General features: G+C 38.6%; 1 long non-coding RNA gene across 2 annotated transcripts in view; it reads right to left on the bottom strand.

Moving 5' to 3' along the window:
• Positions 1-242: 242 nt before the first annotated feature.
• The window catches only part of LOC120539650, a 15,714-nt gene continuing 3,029 nt past the window's right edge, over positions 243-12,927 (bottom strand). For both annotated transcript variants that reach the window (XR_005635641.1, XR_005635640.1), the window contains 3 exons: positions 12,372-12,541; positions 3,565-3,694; positions 243-973 (listed from right to left, as the gene is read on the bottom strand). This is a non-coding gene — a long non-coding RNA (uncharacterized LOC120539650). The remainder of the gene's footprint in view (positions 974-3,564; positions 3,695-12,371; positions 12,542-12,927) is intronic.

Here is a 12,927-nt window from a genome sequence, read left to right on the forward strand (position 1 = left end):
TCTTTCATTTATTTTGTAATTAAAGTAACATATTGATTCAGATTTTAAACTTACTTTTAAAAATATTTTGTTTGGGTGGATGCAATTATTACAAATGGTCATCATAGATCATATAGACTTTTCCTCCACATTTACATGGAAAAAACATAAAAAAGGAAAGAGAAAAATAAATGTATAGTCTTAATTTGTTACACATTATTAACATTGTTTTTTTATCATAAGATTCTACAAGTCTTCAATGTTTCTTACAATACACTATAAAAAACATAGTACACAATGCATTTAAAATATTCTAAGGCCTTTAAGAGTTGTATTTCTGTGTCAGATGAGATGAGAAGTGACGCAAAATGACATCTTTTATTGGCCAACTAAATGGATCACAGTATGCAAGCTTTTGAGGCAGCTCAGGTCCCTTCTTCAGGCAAGTTGTAATACAGAAACTGGAATTTCCTGTGTTTATATACACTATGAAAGAAACAAAGACCTTCAAGTGGGTTATCTTCAATGTAAAATATTAACATACTTATTATACATATTAACAGACGGTTGCCTGGATAAAGATGGGAAAAAAAAAACAAGACTTTTCAACATACATTCATGCAACTGATGACAAGTAAAAAAAGACATGAGCTTACATTTCAGAAAGCCTCTGCCAAGAATTTCTCTTTCCACGGAAAAATCTTCCATGTCCACTCTGGGACCAATGTCCTGCTGTCCTCTGCAAAGAACGGGCTCAAGCAGGTATGCATGTATTCATGAAATCCTTACCAGCCATTTTAAAGACACCCTTTATGTGCAAGTCCATGTTAACAATAGGAGGATGATGCCCACAGTGCACACAAGAGAAATTATACTCATGGGATGTCACTGCCTCAAAATGTACGTATGCATGCAATATGGCATTATGACTTGGGTAGGGCATTTCATTTGTTTTCTCAAGGCTGCTTATGACCTTTTCAACAGCTGTGTGATTCTAATTGTGGATAAAAAAAAATATTCAGGCACTAAGACAAAAATATCTGTATAGTTATGAAACTTTTTAAAATTCATCAGTCACAAAATACATACAGACATCACATACAAAATAACGCTAAATATGTAATTGTTAAATAATTAGATTATATTTTTATTAAATAATGGTATGAGAAAAAAATAAAAAGAAATGATATTGTATTTATAAAATCAGCCAGGGTCGATATGACAGTGGACACACCCTCTATATGAATAAACTACTACATGGCCCCATTAGGTTTTGCCCAGTGCATTTATGGGTCCAAGTAGAGTGCAGTTTTAATAAACCATTCAAGTAACAAGTTACAGGTAGATGTGCAATTGAAAAAAATGTGTCTTTACTTTTATTCAGAACTTCTCTACTTAATGTTTTTTTTTTTTACCATGTCCTGTTCGGCTGTGAAGCAATCAGAATTGATGTCTGAATGCTGGCGACTAGCCTTACAGTTTTTCTCTCAGGTGGAGCATTACAGCTTCTGCTGACGTCACGCCTGATACCAAAACTTTATTAAAAATATTTTCAGATGTTTTTAAGATTCGAACCGGACACGGAGACAAAAGTGAAAGAAAAAGAAGAGAGAAAAGGAAGAGATGGAGGTAAAGGGGGAAGGGGGGGTTTTCGTATAGAATAAACAATAAATGAACCAGAATCCGCTTCTAGACCTGCAGAAAGAGAGGGGGAAAAAAAAAACACAAGACAAAAACATTGCTGCATCAGCTACATGAAGATATATAAAAGTAAAACTGTTTGCTGACAATCATACAGTAATTATTACTAAGGCATTTAGGGCCAACCACAACCTTAGGTCATGTGCTGAAGATGTCCAAGTCATACTTATGAAATCACCATGTGAGCACCTGTGTGCGTACGCACGCTTGTATGTGTAAGGTTTCTCTATAGGAGCATCCAATAGTGAGTGTGAAGGGCCACAGACCTGCCCCCAAAACGTGCGGAAGATGGAGGGAGTTCCAAGCCCAGAGATCCAGAGGTCACCCCAGAGCGCGGAGACCCCAGGGAGGCCGTCACCAGAGAAGCCCCAACCCCCCCTCGAGAGGAGCAGAGGATCACCCTGGGGGGCCACAACCAGCAGCCGGCAGAGTCCCGGGAGATATCAACGGCAAGCCCTCAGGCCCGCCCGCAGCTGCTCACCCCCGAGTCGGCTGGGCCCGGAACCCAGCAGCCCGGGACCCAAGGGCGACCCACCCCGCCGAGGACCCAACAGAGCCCAGGGAACCAGATCTCACCAGGCAGCCACCGGGAGCGACCAGACAGATGCTTAAGGCAGGGGGAGGGTAGGCAAAGATGTTGTAGCATTGCCAGATGTCCCAGGAGAGGGGAGGAGTCCAAAACCCCACCTGACATATACAGTCACACACAAACACAGTCATACACTCCCTCCCTCATGCTCTCACATACACATACAACCCAAGACTTACAAGGATGTACGCCAGACACCCATTCACACTCCCCATACACACCCTACTAACTCTGGTCCCGGTGCTGCCGTACCTGAGGTACAACCATTCCCGGACGCCAGAGCTAGTCCCGTTCCGCAGGGGTAATAATGAGCAGGCACCCCCGTCCAACGTAGAGCAAAGCAACCCACCACTCCAGACCACAGGCAGACGGCCAGCTCCCACTCCTAGCCTCCAGCTCCGGGCAGCTAACTGAGAACAGAGGTGTAATAAGACCTCTAGTCTCCCTCCGCCTGCTCTAATGTAATGTTGATGTGTGTTGATAAAGTGCATTTTGTGGTTGGGGGGGACGCGGGCAGTGCCGGCACCATGTGGCCTACACCAGCTGATGCCAACACACAGCCCCACTTCCCCCCCCAAAACTCTCCATGACTAAGTGCAGTTTAAAATTGGAAGTGGGCACCGGCACTCGGAGTGAGGCTGAAATTTCCCCCCACTGGATGCCGTTGAGTGTGCCCACTCCCAAGGCCCTAAGTGTGCATTTGTGTGGAATGTTGTTTGTGAAAGTGTTTAATGTGCAAATAAAATTGGGGGGTAGGCTGCCACAGGACTGCGGAAATGGGATCCATACCCGCACCCCCTGACTTACCCACACCCCAAGGCCCTATGTGCATGTTTGTGTGATGATGTGAAGCAGCAGGAGGAGGGAAATGTCTGAGGATGGGGAGGAACGGCTGAGGGGCCTGAGCCCTCCAGGGAGCCAGCTCCCCTACTGGCCCCAATAGGCACCTCCGTTCCCAAAATCCATCCGGGGCACGGAGGCCCCAGCCCATCTAGCCATGGCCCGAAGCAGCAGCATCACAGAGCCCCACGGAGTCTGAGGCCACCAACCCACACCACCCCAGCAGAATTTTTAAACTTAATGTTTTATCAAGTGCAATGGCTAGTATACATTGCCAGGTGTAAAATTCAGGCAAGTGAGTGATCAACTCAGTACTGAAATCACATTCTGAATGTAATGGTTTTGGGTATATGGTTTTAGTTTTTATAATTTTTTTAAATCTTCTAGGTAATTGATTCTACCTGGTTTAATCTACCTAAAGTTGGTGAACGCGGTTATTTAGATCGGTAAAGTACCTGAATTGAATTATGCAAAAAAAGACATGGATGCTCATAATGATGTCGTCATCAAAATTATGTACTCCATCTTTCCATTCCTGATAATGGTAGAAACTGTCACAAAGGCACCTGTAATATGTGGAGACATCTACAAAAAAAAAAAAAAAGAAAAGAAGAAAACAGTAAACTACAATATAAATAAGCTGGATAGATTGCTGTACACTTGGAGGTGCTAAAATTTTGTACCTCACATCAAATAAATAAATGTTATTTTAAGAACTCAAAAACAACATTAAATAAATTATATTTAAAAAATACTTTGTGATAATTATACGCCAAAGACATCATAAAGGTTTGGGGCAGCCACCCATATATTGTTTTTCCCAGCTGCAAAAGGGTTTGTTGTATCAGAAATACAATGTGCATCTCTCAGAGTCCAAACTAGAACTGGCTATAGTAGCCCAAGATGGAGGCTTTAAAGGCCTGGAGAGGAACTGATGTCATCAAAATAGCCGGGAACAGAAGTGATGTCAGCAAAGGGGCTGGCTTCGGAAGTGACGTCAGCAAAGGAGCCGGCTTCGGAAGTGACGTCTTCTGAGGCGCCGGAACCTTGCAGGATTTCCCGGGAAAGGTCTGTAGGGAACTGAGAAAGACAGTCAGCGCACTCCGCCGCCCCCTGGTCAGATGTTCCATTACACTTACTCAGGCCCTTTAGCTGCCACCTACTCGCACGTGTGTGACAACTTATATATTTGACAAAAACATGTTTACAACATAATATAACAAACCTTTGACAATACCAGAGAACATGATGATCTTTACTTTATGGGTAACGGAAATTGGATCAGGCAAAGGAACCCTTCCTGGGCACTGGGCACAAAATTCTGTATACTGTATTGTATTGACCCCCTACTTTTGACACCCACTGCACACCCAACCTACCTGGAAAGGGGTCTCTCTTTGAACTGCCTTTCCCGAGGTTTCTTCCATTTCTTCCATTTTTCCCTACAAGGTTTTTATTGGGAATTATTCCTTGTCTTCTCAGAGAGTCAAGGCTGGGGGGCTGTCAAAAGGCAGGGCCTGTTAAAGCCCATTGCGGCACTTCCTGTGTGATTTTGGGCTATACAAAAATTAACCGTATTGTATTGTATTGTATTGTAAAATGTCTCATATGGAATCAAGTGCATTGGGAAGTCATCCTTTTTGGTGGGGCACAAACTTCCCCAGGCAAAACATCTGGGATTGTTTTATTCCTCTGAATGTACTGCACAAGTCTCACAAGTAAATGGCCTTCAGGAGGATAGCAAACATCATGCAAATGTTCAGAATCATAGGAGCCACTGTTAATAGTGATGGAGTCAAACACATCATTTCCTGTTGTCTTGACTTTTTTTGAAGTGTTCAGGGCGTGTTGAAATAGATGCCATTTAGATACAGCCTTGTGTATACAGGAGGATACAGGCTTGCAAGAGGCACAGTGCCAGGTATTCAATTTCTTATTATAATGGACAATCACCCTCCCCAAACAAGACTTGAACGATATACATGGTTCAAACACTGTCAGGTATATTTGTGACTTTTCTTCTCCAAGAGAAATCTCTTTACTTAATGGCGTCTGCAGTGTTTCTGCCATATGTTTATGATTTAAACATGTTTTCATCGTCACCTTGCCAAACCATTTTGTTTTTACCATGCTAGTTAATACTTCCTCCTGAAGTGTAACATCTGACATAGAAGTAACTGGAGAGATAGCCAAAGACCTCAAATGGCAGCATTCAAATCCCATTAACCCACTCCTTTGCGAAAATTTTGATGCTCGTTTGCATTTCTCTAACTCACAGATCACAACATGATTAGCTCCCCATGTGCATTTTCGAACATGAATGAGGTATCTTGACCCAGTGGAAGTTTTTGACACTGCAAAAATGTCTCTTCTGAAATCAATACAAACTAAAGGAAGCCTGTTATATTAATTTATCTCTGTTTGTTGAAGAATGTCTTCTTTGTATATGTAACTTGAGAATTTTTTTTATACAACCTCAAATTACAAAAGCAACAAAATATCTTCTTCTCTTTTGAATGTTGTAGAATTTGTGATCCTCTAAAACTAGTGACAGATGCTGATGAAAAACAACAATGAAAATGACTACTTGAGACACACCCTGTGATGCATCTGTAGATAGTAAAACCTGCCAAACAAAGGAAAATGTGGGATTAGCTAAGATTTGAAACTTTGTTAAAAAAGTTGTAATTCAAAACTCTAACAATCAGTATTGTGTGCAAGTAAAGCAGCCTAGTGACATTTTTTAAATAAAACAAACAAGCATAGACTACTGGTATAATTTCCTGCATCCTTTACAACGTGGGATTCATGGGACTGAAGGTGAGGAATCATGATGCTGTAGTCTCCATGTTTTTTACAAAGAGGGCACTTGTACTCGTTTTGATAATTAATCAATGTTGGTTTTATATTCTCTGTATATATGGAGAAATGTGGCTATGGAAATCAAAGAAAAAAATAATATATAATACTGACTAACATATGTCTCCAACTACAGAAAAAAACAAGTTAAATAAGATATCTAACAAATGTTAATGACGACAATATACAAATACCTTTCCGTATTGTACATTAACATTGCTGATACGCTACATAACATCACATAAATAAGTTAAAAAGGTATTATCGCTGAAATAATAAGACAAATATTAAAAAGAAATGATGCAAGATGGGAAAAATAATTAAAAAGATACATTTAAAAATATAATATCCAGCCGACATCAGTAGTGACGATAACCACAGAACACTTGGATTGATAGAGTACGCCATATACAGTATATGGAACGTAGCCATGTTTGTTCTATACCAGGGGTCCTCAATCCCAGTCCTGGAGAGCCGCAGTGGCTGCAGGGTTTTTGTTCTGACCTGGTTGCTTAATTAGAAAGCAATTCTTGCCAATAAAGCACTAACAAGCTATGAAATTAAATTAACTCTGCTATGTCAGGTCATTCTCATATCCTAGATTTTCTTTCCCTTTCTATCATGCAAATAATTTGAAGGCTAAAATGGACGAGTAATTCTCAGTCCTTCACTTTTTTCTCTTCATTTTTCTTCCAAGTATTTAATTAAACCCAATAGTGCAGATAAATACACACAGGTGTAAATGTAAATAAGCTAAATGGAGAAATGCTGCTCTCTCTTGTCATTTGCATGTTATTGATAATAAGGAGCAATTAAATAGCTGTTTAAGACAAAATTAAGCAATAAGGGCTCAAAATCACTAAAGTGAAGCAGAAGTGTTACTTTAGCAATAAGTGCTTTTTATTAAGCAACTGGGTTGGAGCAAAACCCTGCAGCCACTGCGGCTCTCCAGGACCGTGATTGAGGACCCCTGTTCTATACAGATTTAAATCCGCTGGAAATTTCAGCTAGAAATCTTTAAAGCCATTCATATATTATTTTGGTTTTTATTTCCGTACTAAATGATGCAGAACAGACATCAAACATATTCACGTTGAAAAGGTTGTTAGAACAGCTATATACTGAAATAAATTAAATCTGGAAAGCATCGACTCTGTTGGGAGAGCTATTAGATGGCGATGGGCCATACAAAGAAGAGTTTACAACATTTATATACCCAATAAACTATGGTAAGCATAAGCTTTTAAGCATGCAAAAAGTACAAAATATTAAGACTAGAACATACTTCGTTGTAATTCGTAATTACAGTATTCCCATTTCATAAACAATTAGAGCTATCATAAAATTATTTGTAATCAGCTATGCAACAAAGGTAAAATATTAACAGAAGCACATATTTTACAGTTTCACATAACAGTAATTGACAAATGTTTAATTAATAGGTATTTTAAAGTGTTTTGTAATTACAGCTAATGCATTTTCTGCTTACCTCCAAATTTTTCTATATGCATGTTATATATCATATTTCATGAATATAAAATACATTTTGAGGATTTAGTTTCTGAAATGTATTTATTGTTTCAACAAGCACATTAATGGAAACCACAAGTTAGCCCAATGGGGATTTTTCTTCCATGGATGATTTGATGGATTCAGCCGCTGCATTATATACTTAAAACTAGCAAAATACCCGCGCTTCGCAGCGGAGAAGTAGTGTGTTAAAGAAGCAATGAAAAGAAAAGGAAACATTTTGAAAATAACGTAACCTGATTGTCAATGTAATTGTTTTGTCACTGTTGTGAGTGATGAGTGTTGTTGTCATATATATATATATATTTACACACACACACATAAACATATATACACACATATACATACATACACACACATATATACACACACATACATATATATATATACATACATACACACACACATATATAAACATATATATACATATACATACATATCTACATATATACACACACAGCTATTTCAGATCAGTGCAATACGCTGTTTGTTAAAACGTTTGACTCCCGCTCTTACGTGCAATAACAAATCAAATCATTCAGTTGTCTTTGCTCATATGTCATTTTAGAGCTGGACGCCTGGCATCTTTTTTTGGCCACAAGTTCGTTTCTGTTTGGTGTGAGGTTCTGTGTTGTGGAGATTCTCAGGATGGATTGCAGGTGGTCATCAGTGAGGCGACTCCTGTGTGCTGTTTTGTTAGTCTTTATCACTGAGAAGAGCTTCTCACACAGATATGTGCTACCAAACATGCACAAGGTTTGAGCCGCATGTAGACGGACTTTTTTTGTTCTTCAAAGTCACCAAAGCGCCGTGCAAACTCAGTGCGCAATAACTGTAGTAAGCGGCAAGGCAGCTGAAGCGCTGCATTATGGGATCTGTAGTTTATTGTGTTACCAGCGCTTCATATACCCGGGCTTTAATAACAATAATACAGTATATAAAATGATCTCCCGGGCCGGATGTGGCCCGCGGCCCTTGAGTTTGACATATATGGACTAAATAGAACTTGAAAAGATATATTTTTTCAAATGTGATCGCGCAATTCAGATAGAGTTGACGCCAAGACTACAGCCTGCATGCCTCAATGAGTCATCCTCCCTCGCTCTTACTTTTTACCGCTCATCTAATGAATACACTGAGTATGGCTTTACCAAAACAATCATTGATGGCGAATAAAGTATCCATTATTCGAGTATGTAGAGCGGGATATATATATATATATATATATACATATATATATACCCGCGTATCGCAGCGGAGAAGTAGTGTGTTAAAAAAGGTAGAAAAAGAAAAGGGAACATTTTAAAAATAACGTAACATGACTGTCAATATACAGTATTTGTTTTGTGAGTGTTACTGAGTGTTGCTGTCATCAAGGATTTGATTATCATTATTTCTTTCAATCAGGTTCGTATTTGTAGGATGTGTTGTGTTTCAAGTTACATTCCGTGTTTGTCAATCGTTGTAAAGATGACAGGTTTCATTCATCGATTCGTTTGTTACTGCATCAATAAACAGCTCGTCTTCTTCTTTATCTGAGACCTGACACACTGCATGCACGGGTTTTTACACTGTCTTCCTTTAGCGGGACATTGACTTTTTCCACCGTGTGCTTTGTTTCCACAGTAGCTGCATTTATGAATATGCTTATCAGACGCTTCATATTTTTTGCTGCCTTTTCAATTGTGTAATTCGGTTTTGTTCAGCTCTTTGGAACTGTTGCTTTTATCTGTGCACTGCGTCAGTTCACGTGAGCCACTCGGTGTACTTGCATCGAAGGTTCCCAGCTGTGCTGGTGCCATCTCGTGCTATGTCCATGGCTGTATTTAATGTTACCTTAGTCCTGGCACTTAAAACTTTCTCTCGCAGTTTCGCTGAGTTTGTGTCAAACACCACCCTGACCATCTCATCTTCCTCTCCATAAGCACAGTCCTTCACCCGTGAATATTTACCCGTGGCAGTTTGCTATTGGATTGCCGCTGACGGACGGCCTTATATGGGCAGGCACTAAATTACAAACGCCAGCGGCAGCCTGTCTATGAACTTAATTTAAAGTGTAGGTTTACATCGTGCTTTGTTTCAAGTAGCAGAACTCATGAATATGGTTGTATATGTCACTCGCTCGCTTCTTATTGTTTCGCTGCCTTCTCAATTATATAATGCATGTTTTCTTGAGCGCTTTTTTGAGGTCTTCCTGATTTTCTATGTACTGCGTGATTACGTGGGAGGCGTGATGATGTCACACGAAACTCCGCCCCCACGGCGTTGAAGCTCATCTCCATTACAGTAAATGGAGAAAAACTGCTTCCAGTTATGACCATTACGCGTAGAATTTCGATATAAAATCTGCCCAACTTTTGTAAGGAAGCTGTAAGGAATGAACCTGCCAAATTTCAGCCTTCCACCCACACGGGAAGTTGGAGAATTAGTGATGAGTGTGTGAGTGAGTGAGTGAGGGAGGGAGGGCTTTGCCTTTTATTAGTATAGATGCTGCTTAAAGAATATGGCATATATGGTCCTTTGCCTTTTTCAGGAAGGTGTGCGCCATTTTGGTCTTCCATCTCGTGTTCGTGGTGATGCAGGTCTAGAAAATATAGATGTTGCTCATTTTATTGTACGTCGACGAAGTTTGGGGAGGGGAAGTTTTATAGTAGGACGAGGCATGCACAATCAGCAAATTGAAAGGTTATGAGTAGAGTTAAATAGGGTCCTAAGTTTCTACTATAAACATTTATTTTTATCTCTAGAAGAAAACAATTTACTGGATGTGATGTCAGCTGCTGAATTGTTTGCCATTTATCTTCCAAGAATTAATTCTGGTGTTAATGAATTCATACAGCAATGGAATAACCACTCACATGTCACCATTACAGTTGTGGACATCTGGTGTTCTACAACATGGTTTATTACAGGGCAATTTACTGGATGAATGTTCAGATAGTTCAGCTTGTAATCAAAATGAACATACCATAGTTAGTTTGTCAGCAACAGTTCTTCCCCAAAATGCAGATGCATTTTTACAAACAATTGACCCATTCACAGATGATGGCAATCATGGCATTGAGCACTACCTTTTTCTTCGCACACATTTACACAGACCAGTATAATTTTGTATTACTACTACAATATTTTAGTAATCGTGGAAAAAGAGTAACATCATAAAAGAATTCACCATGTCATAATATTAATTAATCCTCTGTTCAAAAAAAAACAAAACTTATGCTTTGTTTCCCTAACAAGGTATAGTTATTTCTGTCATTAGCATGGACTTTACAATTAATTTTATCAACATGTAAGAAAATGCATATTAGTGTGTATCATAAGGTCCATTGTTAACCTTTTTGCAAAGCTGAATTGTGCTACAACAGCATTGTAAAATTAAAAGTATGACAGGATGCTCAATTCTTTTTTTTTATTACAGTGTCCTTAAGAAGGTCTACAATATTTTAAATCCTAGTCTGTTCATTGACCGTGAATGGTTTTGTGTAGTCTCCTTGTGACTGTGTAAACTTTTGGTGGGTTAAGAGGTCCCCTTTCCATTCCTTCGGTCTTAGTATATTGCTTCATGTTTCAGAGGTGTGGCTTAGGACTGCACTAATAGATGACTGTGTCTATTGTGAAGTTAAATAAACAAGAGGTATCTGGGAAAATTGTTCAGTGTCAGTATTAAAGGAATATGAAACCAAAAGAAATGTGTTGCCTTTTAAATAAAGCAATTTAATATTTAACCAATACAAAACATTTGTCATAATTTGGAAGAAGCTAGACAATTCTTTCTCTGACACTGGTGAATTTCTTAAGTTTTATGTTTTTTGATATACATAGCCACAACCAAGACAAATTTTCAGAAGTTTAAGTGGACTTGAATGATATTCAAATTGTTTTCTGGGCAAACAGCCATCTGTAAAAGATGCAAGAAAGTGCAAAATGCGTTCACAATTAGAAAAGTTTAACAAATCTATTCTGGTGTTGCTAACAAATGCAGAACTGGAGGTGAAATGAACAAAGTCAACCACTGAACACTATGAATTTGGTAACTTTCATGATCCTAAACAAAGCAACTGTACACAGTAGAGTGCAGGTCATGCTGTTCCAAAGCCAGGAGAGTTTTTGATGCCAAAATCCATATCGCTCTTGAATTCTGAGAAAGACTGCTTGAGAGGTATCCTGATCACATTATCACATGTGTTGGCCAATGGAAACCTTGAGCCATCATGCAAGAATTCCAGACACGGTGTAGGGCAAAATCTAAGTGGAGGGACTTTATCACTGTCAGTGATGAAAGTCAGCAAATTTTCCAAAGATACTGCTTCAGGATCAACTATATATATATATATATATATATATATATATATATATATATATATATATATATATATATATATATATATATATATATATATATATTTTTTTTTTTGAACAAATTAAAAAAATATACATTATGAAAAAGGAATGAAATACTGACATCTAAATATATTTCAATGACACCTTTTCCAAAACTCATTCCTAGAAGAGCTCAGTTTTGGTTAGCAGTGGCTGATCAACTAACAGATAATGGGCAATCTCTTACATTCAGCATCTTGAAGATAACCTCTCCAGAATCCAACCGTGCAGCTTTCTCATTGAAAATGATTGCTTCCGATTTCAGACATTAATACTGTGAAAAGGTTTTCCACATCTGATGCAGTAAGTTTTTTCACCGTATTTGTGAACACAGATTTTAATACTCCTGGATGATGCTGTATGTCCTCTAAAATCTCTAGTGCTCCCAGTCCTTCTTTAAAACTAGGTTATAAAATAACCTATGTCAATTCACCAATTAGATCAACTGAATACAATTAGAAACATACAACTAACAGAACCAAGACTGTACCTTTCAAAATGGCTTCTTGTTCGCTGGAAAACATACCAATGAGCAACATGCAAAACTACATCTCCCTTGTTGTGGTGGTCAACTTTTTTGAAGCAGCCTGAGAGACTCTGAATGCTTGCAGCCAACTCAACAGAATTAGACAGGTCTTCATCTGTGGTGGCATCATTTATCTAATAAAAAAATAATTCCATATTAAATAGAGTACATAATGGTAGCTGCATACCTTTCTAAATTATAATCTACATGTCTAAAAATCTACTTACCCATTTAACACACTCAACTAGCAAACAAAGATCTTTTTTGTTATTGAAAGCATTTATTTATTTTTAAGTACAACTTGGGTATCATGATGACAAATGGCATTCCCATAAGGTTACTGGTGGCTATAATTCAACTGTCAAATATAAAACATGGAGTGGTTTGATGGTGGTCGGGCCCAAGGTTATGGTTTGAGATCATTTGAACATATTATACAAATCTGATGTGGTATGTTGACCTCCGAATATTCATAACTGGTAGCAAGGAAACACTTTAGCACTAACATACAATTGTAAAA

The sequence above is a fragment of the Polypterus senegalus genome, chromosome 11, assembly GCF_016835505.1.
Source record: "Polypterus senegalus isolate Bchr_013 chromosome 11, ASM1683550v1, whole genome shotgun sequence".
Classification (NCBI taxonomy): domain Eukaryota; kingdom Metazoa; phylum Chordata; class Cladistia; order Polypteriformes; family Polypteridae; genus Polypterus; species Polypterus senegalus.